Raw genomic sequence first — 6,724 nt, 5'->3', positions numbered from 1 at the left:
TTCTCCCTTCCTTTTTGTTATAGTCTATATCTTTCTGGACTGGGAACAGATTAGAACCTAAAAATGATTACAAGAGGCAAACAGAAATGTAAAGATGATATTCAGACCTGAGGGTGAGCCCTTGGGGGTGCAGTACAAGATGGAAGAACAAAGAAAAGCCATGAACTTCTCACCACCTGGCTGATATCTCCTGGGTTTTCCTACAGTTGCTGAAGAGACTCAGGTAACTCCAGGAGAACACTGAGAGTATTCAGAGTTCCTACTTTGAATTTCTTCTCAACATCCTGGATACTTGGAGAGAACAATCATGCCAGAGAGAGCACATTTTCTCCTGAACAGAAAACCAGAAGTAAAACACTCAAGCCTGAATCTCTCTGCCTATACCCCAGCCCCATATGGCTGGAGTGCTCACCCTAGTGCTGAGGAGCTCCTGTAGTTTCCTGAACTCAAAAATTACTCCAGGGGCAATCCAGCAGTACTAGATCTATACTTCCAGCATATGCTCCACTAAACATTAAAATTAATTTTTTTTCTCATTTCTATGTTTCAAGATTTTTTGCTTGAAGTTTTTGAGGAGGGAAGTAGTTTGATTTTGACTGAGTGGAATAAACCAGAGCCACAAACTCATACCCCACCCATTTTTAATGACTTGCTAAATCCAGTTCTTATTCATTCTGCAGTCACAGGCTAAACTGAAAAGGGTTACAGATGGGTGGCACCTGTTTACTGATTTCATATTGGAGAATATAATAACACTATCAATTAGTGTCCTAATGAATTCCCATTTATACAGTGTTCTCATTCCGAGAACTTCCAAAACAGCAACACACTCATAGCTCACCTTTATTTTGTGCAAAATCCTGTGAAAAGTATGCAACAAAAATATGCAAATATGGCAGGCAATACAATGTCATTACTTCCTGAGAATGAATAAATTAACATAGTCTTTCACAAATCCTCTTACTTAGGCAAATCCTATTTTTCAGAGAAAGAAAATGTCTCCTGGTTTTCTTTTTCAACAGTGAGCTATCAAAATGCCTCTGCAGACATAGGCACAGCATTTCTTCTTAGTAATCATAGCTAAATTTATTATAGTCTTTTCTCTTCCACCACATGTGACAATATACCTCCTGGCTGTTGTGACAGCACCTGAGGGTTGGAGAGAGACACACTTCCAAGCACATAAATTGCTTTTCTTTCAATTCAGCTGGCTTGTGATTTGCTTTATTGGTTTATGAAAATTGCCCTGTTCAGAAAAAAAGGAAAGAAAAGTTAAAGAGGTTCTTAGCAGATTCAGAGGAGGAAGAAGAGACAGGAAAGAAAAGGTCCTTTCTAATAATACAGCTGTGAGTGAAAAAAATAAAACAAAACAAACACACAAACAAAGAAAAAGAGTTGTTTTCACCAGCTAAGATTGCAGCACACTCTCTCTGTCCTGAGGCAAAGCCAAGTGTATCTGTTTTAACCAGGTTTTCTTAAGGGCCTGAAATTGGGGATGCTTCAGGGAGAGACACAACACAAGGTAAAGCAGAGGGCACACAGAGCCAGGGGACAACTCTTTTATTTGGACTAATGATGAGCTGTATCCAGGCTCCCATTTTAGGAGCTGAGCTAACCCAGCTCCTGTCTGCTGAGTAGAAACATCAGCAAGTAGTGGAAAAGTTTTGGTAGTTAACGCTGGATTCCCAGGTAGCACTGGACTTGCTCTGCCTGCACCAGCCTGGTTAAGCCTCTGTCTGCATTGAACTGAGAGTTCAACTGCTCTGAGTAGGCATTTGACAACCCCACTGCCATGAGCAGCTAATCAAACAGGTAAAAAGAGCTACATCTTTCCCAAATAACCAACTTCCTCTTTATCCCGCCAGGGAGCAATCCAGGCAAAATCAGGATAAGGGTAGCAGGAAGTGTTAGCAATGAGGCTAAGCTTTAAATTTTACTTAATTGTCATTATCTCTCCCAGTTTCTGAAATATCCACATGCAAAGCCTGTAACTCAGTGGAAATCTTACAACAATGGATTTTATGGTACACTTTCCAAGGACTCTTGTCACTAAGTTAATTTAGTGTTAAAGACACATATATAAATTCTGTGGAATTTATTGGAAGTTTTTTCCTACTTCTGGACCTATTCTACTTATATTTAGACTTATTTGACCACTCAGTCTTTGCAAATGCCTGACTTTGAAAAGACATACCATAATAACAGCAGCATGATGTAACCTTGCACTTTCTGCATACTTTGCTATGACCTTGAATGTCCAAAAACTTAAGCACCATGTTTTACAATGAACACTTGTCTTATGAAGAATTGTATAAGGAAGCAGTTTGTATTCTTTGGACCTGTATGAGGATGTTTATTTCAGATTCATGAGCTCACTTTGAACTGGAAGAGACTTTAGCACTGGTCCATGTGACATCTGCTTGTGTCAATGACAGGTAAGAGGCTGCATCACCAAACAGATTTTTCTCCCTCACCAATGACTTTCATTAAAATCCTTTGGTTTGATACAAATAAAATTGCTTCTAACTTATAAAAAAACCCTGTAAGACAACAGACAAAATAGGAAGTTGGAAAATTACAAAATTGGGTTTTTTTCCCAAAACCTTATTCTGGATGCTGTTTTTTTTTAAAAGAAAGACCTGAATTAAGACCTGAAATTAAAAAAAAACAAAAACAAAACAAAACAAAACAAAACAAACAAAAAAAAAAAACAACCACCAAAACAACAACAACACCACCTAAAACCTATGAAACTTGGTTTAGAAGAAATGAGAACAAGCTGTGACAGTTCTGCCCTGTTCATTGGCACTACAGATATGAATGTCAAAACCAACTGGTTTTTTTTTTTTGCACTGTTATAGCAAAATGCTACACTAAGACTTCGCCAACAAGGTTGTATCACAAGAACTAAGAGGTAAGACGTAGTTCAGGTCCCAAGTGATCTAATGTGCTGGGCCAGACGTCAGACCCCCACTCTATAACCTTCAAATTTGTAAAAGTGAGACTATGAAACAAATATATATATATATATATATATATATATATATATATGTAATGCCAATTATATAGAAGATATAAGAAGATCTAAAGCAATAGTATTTACAAAAGAAAACAAAAAGAAATACTGATATAAAGGAAAAACTAAGCAGTTTGTGTGTGGAAGGTCATCAAAGGTGGAAAGGTGTTATAGTAAAAGATATGGGATTAAAAGGGAATTGTATGGACAGATTCATGCAAAATATGTCACACTGACTGCATTCCATGTTCAATATATTTGGGTGAATCAGACAACAACAAGATCAGAGCACATGTTCAAGTAGTGATAGAGGTCTGCAGTAACTGGAAGTAGGGGATGAGAGAGGGGCAGAGACCTGTCAGGGCAGGAGCTGGCAGGCAGTGAATGAGCACTGCTGGCAGAGAAGACATTTACAGGTAAGGCAGGTGATTGGCATTAGGTGAACACTAAGGAACAGTGTTCCTTTGTTTTGAATGCCTTCTTTGCAATATTTGCTTTTTCTTTACAAAGCTTTTGGGACTTGGTGATTTCTTCTTGGTGGTAATGGGTTAGTTTTTTCTTCCTTGAGCAATGTATTTCTATACTTGGTTAATTAGGCTTTTTCCTGGTATGCATGGTGCACAATGAAGATGAAAAATGACAGAAGAGATACTGCTTTTAAAAAGAAAGAAGAGAGAAAGGAAAGATGGTGCAAAAAGAGAGTGTCATTGTCAACATTGAAAATGAATGACATCTAGAAAATCTATTTATATCAGTTGCATAAGGGTATAAATTACAAGCAGTATTTTCAAACCAGCAGTACTCAAGTTTTGGTGAGAAGTTCTTACTTAAAAAGTTATTTCATCTTACGTTGCAGAAAATGCCCAGAAGGGAAAAAAATTTTAGAAAAGTTATGAATGCGCCTTTCACTTTTTAAGTCAAAGAGAATAGTGCTTAGAATCTCACAGTAGTGAGATCATGTAGCTTTAGTTATCCAGTACAGTCAAAATTTGACAACAGGATAAGAATGCATAAGACACTGATGCAAGTAAATCTAGGCAGAAATCCATAAAAAGTACATAAATATTTGGGGGGTTTTATATTCTTGACCACTGCACTCAAACCTCACATTATTTACAAAAAATCTCATTTATTATGTTAAATTTTCAGTTTTATTTTTGCTTTCTTGGAAAAAACATCTTATTTTTCCTGGTTTAGGAAAAAGACTGAAAATAGAGAAAGAAAGAATTTTAACTTTGATGCTACTTTTCCCAGTCCCATTCTTTTTGTCTCTTTTGTCTTTGAGGTTTTTAAAATGAGGCTGGATGTGGCACTGAGTGCCATGATCTAGTAATTACAGTGGGGTTGGATCAAGGGTTGGACTTGATGATCTCAGAGGTCTCTTCCAACCCAGTTAATTCTGTGGTTCTATGATTATATGATATATCGTGCTCTTTTCTTCACATCCTTTGAAGATTTCCTGAAGTCCAGAGATCTCTTATTTTTAGCTAATATTTTTATTCCCACATGTAGTAAAACTCTAAATTGTACTGAATCAGATTTTTTTGACAAAGACTTAATTCATAGATCATAAACACATTCAGTGGTAGCATTTTTGCTTAAGTTAATCTTCTTGTTCACATAACTATTATTTTTCCTAGTACCATCAATTCCACAGTCAATTCTAAACTAAAGTAGCTAATTTAAGTGAAAGCAGAAAAAATAAAATATTCACATATTCTTTCAGGTTAATAGATTCATGTTTACATGAAAGAAAGCTTACCAATACCTAAAAAGCTTAAACATTATACAGCTGGACTATATCTGCTTTAAAGTAGTGCTATTTTTCTAGGAAAACCTAATTACAAGAAAATGTCTTTCTATGAGTTTAATGCAACACAAGGAGTATTATTATAAGGGAAGGTAGAAAATCAACAAATTTAGAATGTGCAGTACATAAAGAAAAATCTTTCTGCTAACAAATACTAGTAATTTTCACACAGTTTACTTTACCATATCACATCAAATACAGTAAACACTAGTGAGTAAAGAAGGAATTCAGACCTGCATACAAAAGGAATGCTTTTTGGCTTTCAGTCAAAATAAGTTGTATGACGTTTCTGGTTAATCAGGTGTTCCCCAGATAACCTATTCTTTCTTCTCAGAGTCCTCTGTCATGTTGATGAAAGTTGTGAACAGCATTTACTACCTGCTCTTTTTTCACTGGAAATCATAACCACTAAAGCCACAATTAATCTCTATAGTTAACAACATCTATGCAATAAGTATATAGTATTGCACTCCTCCCTAAGTTATGCTCCAAGTAATCAAAGAAATCCTTACTATATATTTAAATATCTCATTCCTCAGGCAAACTCTCTACTGCCTTTGCCAAGTAAGTTTGTAGCATTTGACCTCAGTGTAATGGTATTTTAATATAAAGAAGGCTATTTGGGCAACAGAAACCAAACCCCTAAGATTTTAGGAATACTTAACTTTGTAACAGTGCCAAAACCAGTGTTTGCACTTTTCTATTTGAGGTCTTGAAGGAAATACAGGACACCTAACATTCACCCCAAAGATTCCCTAGAGTCTAACATCTGCCAGGCTTCACAAAATGACAGGAAATTTCCTGCTGAATTATGTTTTACATTCACAATGTCACTGCTAGCTGACATGCCTGGCCAATGTCAAAGGTGCCTTTTTCTGATATCCCTTGAAAACCAATCATCTGTGATGCAATATGTAAAGTATCTATAAAAGGACCAAACTTGATTAAACCAGAATGGTAAAGAATTTTGAGATGCGTGCATACATTTAACAATGGAGGGAATAGGACACACTCCAGCTTCTTCAAGGGGGATGGACAAAAGTACAGGGCAAAAGAAAAACAAAGGAAGTAAAGAGAATATCTCAAGAATTTCCAGAGGCTGAAGTATTGGTACTGTCAAAGCAATATATCAGCCTACCTCTCACCAGTTTTCCACAGCTTCCAGATCAGACAAGCTGCTTCAGTGGGCAGCTGATCTAGTTCAGGACTGCTCCTAAATGCTTCAGTATGAATAACAGTATAGCACCATATGAAATAATCCAGAGGTTACTTACCTGTCACCATCACCTTGGCCACACCATCTGATCCCACTAAATTCTGTGAAAACAAGCTGTGTTAAAAATAAATAGGATGTTCTATCATTCCAAGGATTTAAATTGCCTGTTTTACCTTGCAGACCTTTAGTCTTCTAAATTGGTCCAGCTGTACACTAAATTTGAATAATTTGGTGAAATATTTCTTGATTATAGGAGGATTAACCAATTTTGAAAATCTTATTGCTAATAGTTAGATTTGGGTACTCTAGCAGAAATATTATACAAGCTGTTCTTATGAAATTCCTTATATTTAGGTTGAGGGAAGACATACCACTCTGTTGATGCCAGTTTGTCCCACTCTGAGGCCAAATGAAATGCTGACTGAGTTGGAACCAGAATTATTCAAGTAATAATATCTATTTCAGAGTTGAGAACAGAAATATGAAGTCCAATATGTAGATATTCATGCTGGATCAGTCACTGATTCTCTTCATAAATGCAGGCGCTTTTTCTAGCTGATCTATCCCCCATGGAAGACAAAACAGACCTGCAGCCCAGTAATCATAGAATCATGGAATTTTTAAGATTGGAAAAGACCTCTAAGATCATCAAGTCCAACCATGAACCCAGAACTGTCAAGTT

General features: G+C 36.4%; 1 long non-coding RNA gene across 1 annotated transcript; it reads left to right on the top strand.

Moving 5' to 3' along the window:
• The first annotated feature begins 1,777 nt into the window (after positions 1–1,777).
• Positions 1,778–3,668, top strand: LOC114067668. The gene is made up of 3 exons (XR_003573443.1): positions 1,778–1,812; positions 2,349–2,435; positions 3,646–3,668. It is a non-coding gene; the product is annotated as an uncharacterized LOC114067668 (long non-coding RNA).
• Positions 3,669–6,724: the final 3,056 nt, after the last annotated feature.

Source organism: Empidonax traillii, unplaced genomic scaffold, assembly GCF_003031625.1.
Source record: "Empidonax traillii isolate 1590-97213 ecotype Southwest subspecies unplaced genomic scaffold, ASM303162v1 scaffold952:size333442, whole genome shotgun sequence".
Classification (NCBI taxonomy): Eukaryota; Metazoa; Chordata; class Aves; order Passeriformes; family Tyrannidae; genus Empidonax; species Empidonax traillii.
The sequence above is the reverse complement of the archived record's forward strand: the minus strand, read 5'-3'. Positions and strand labels throughout refer to the sequence as shown.